Source organism: Meleagris gallopavo, unplaced genomic scaffold (assembly GCF_000146605.3).
Source record: "Meleagris gallopavo isolate NT-WF06-2002-E0010 breed Aviagen turkey brand Nicholas breeding stock unplaced genomic scaffold, Turkey_5.1 ChrUn_random_7180001838244, whole genome shotgun sequence".
Taxonomy (NCBI): Eukaryota; Metazoa; Chordata; class Aves; order Galliformes; family Phasianidae; genus Meleagris; species Meleagris gallopavo.
Genome location: NW_011108357.1, coordinates 1 through 1,364, shown reverse-complemented (window position 1 = coordinate 1,364; position 1,364 = coordinate 1). Strand labels below are relative to the sequence as shown.

The following is a 1,364-nucleotide window of genomic DNA, read 5'->3' as shown; positions in this document are numbered from 1 at the left end:
GTTTGGAGCACCCTCTGTCCCCTCACTGGAGATCCCGCTCCCCACTTCGGGGCTCACCGCTGCCATGGCTCTGCTGGGCTGTACCAAAAGTTGCCTGGTGTTTCCCCATCACAGCCTTCAACCAAACACAGGTGTCAGGGTGATAAATCTAAACCTGAAAGGGTTTATTGTTCATCTAGTGCCGCTCAGTGTAATTAATATCATGTGAAATATTAATGAGCCCGATTACCTCATTTGGATGTCATGGCAGATTATTGCAGTCCCAGTGATGTCCCAGGCATTCAAACACAGCGGAGCTGCAGGGGGACGCAGCTGGAGCTGCACTGCGCACTCAGGGCCACAGGGGCATGAGGGCCACGTTCCCCAGCTCCAGGCTGCCCCTGGGGGGACAGGACCCGTGCAGTCCCACAGCTCTCAGGAGCCCCATGCCCTGCAGGTGGAGACGCTGACATCGCTGAAGGCTCTGGGCCGCTTTGTCGACAGCTCCCAGGTGACGGCGGAGCTGGAGGGCACCTTCCCCTACTGCCACGGCGAGTGGGTGCAATTCTTCCAGGTGTCCAGGACCGCACCATCAGCCACCTCCTCCCTTCCCACGGTTTCCCTCTGTCCTCAAAGTGCAGAGCACAGAGCAGCCTTCCTGTCCCACCCCTATCCCCAGCCTAGGACAGCTTGCTGCTGGCCTGGCTCCTGCTGTCGCTTCCCCATCCCTTCCTCACTGGCTTTCACATGACTGTCCCCAAAGCACTTCCCACTCTGTAGTTGCTCTGGCAGTGATCCTCCTGCTCCCCGCTGCAGCCCCTGCTCCTGTCCCACTGCCTGCACAGCCCTGCTCACCCCTGTGCTTCCCAACAGAGGCTGCAGCCCTTCACCGCCAGTCTTGGACGGGCATTGGAGCTGCTGCAGAGCTGCATCCAGGAGCTTCAGAGCACTGACGGTGGGGCTGTCCCAGGGAAGGAGGTGTCCCCTCAGTGCCCGTGCCAGTCCCGCTTCCTCCAAAGCCCAGCTCTTTGCCTCCATCACATGTTCCATCCCCAGCACATTCCCAACTCACTGCCCCCCAGCCACCACTTAGCAGCAGCTCCTCCTGGAGCTGTCCTGCTCCCAGCTCACCTGCCCACGGTCAGTTTCCCAACGATGTGGCCAGATTTCACATCAATGGTGGCGGACACGTTGCCTGTCTGGGGAGGGAGGCAGAGTTCAGTGCCTGCCAACTTCACTCCAAAGCAGGCACAGGGGGCATTGTTCAGACAAGCCAAAATGCAGAGTCCCATGTGCACCCAGTGTGAAAATTGGAATTTGTGATCTTAAAGGGCTACCATCCAGGACTGGCATCCCATGCAGCCCAGGTCCCAACTCACCAAACT

General features: G+C 59.0%; 1 long non-coding RNA gene across 1 annotated transcript; it reads left to right on the top strand.

The window, feature by feature from the left end:
• Window positions 1–460: 460 nt before the first annotated feature.
• LOC104915640 lies at window positions 461–1,178 on the top strand. The gene is made up of 2 exons (XR_004162311.1): window positions 461–553; window positions 853–1,178. It is a non-coding gene; the product is annotated as an uncharacterized LOC104915640 (long non-coding RNA).
• The last annotated feature ends 186 nt before the right edge of the window (window positions 1,179–1,364 follow it).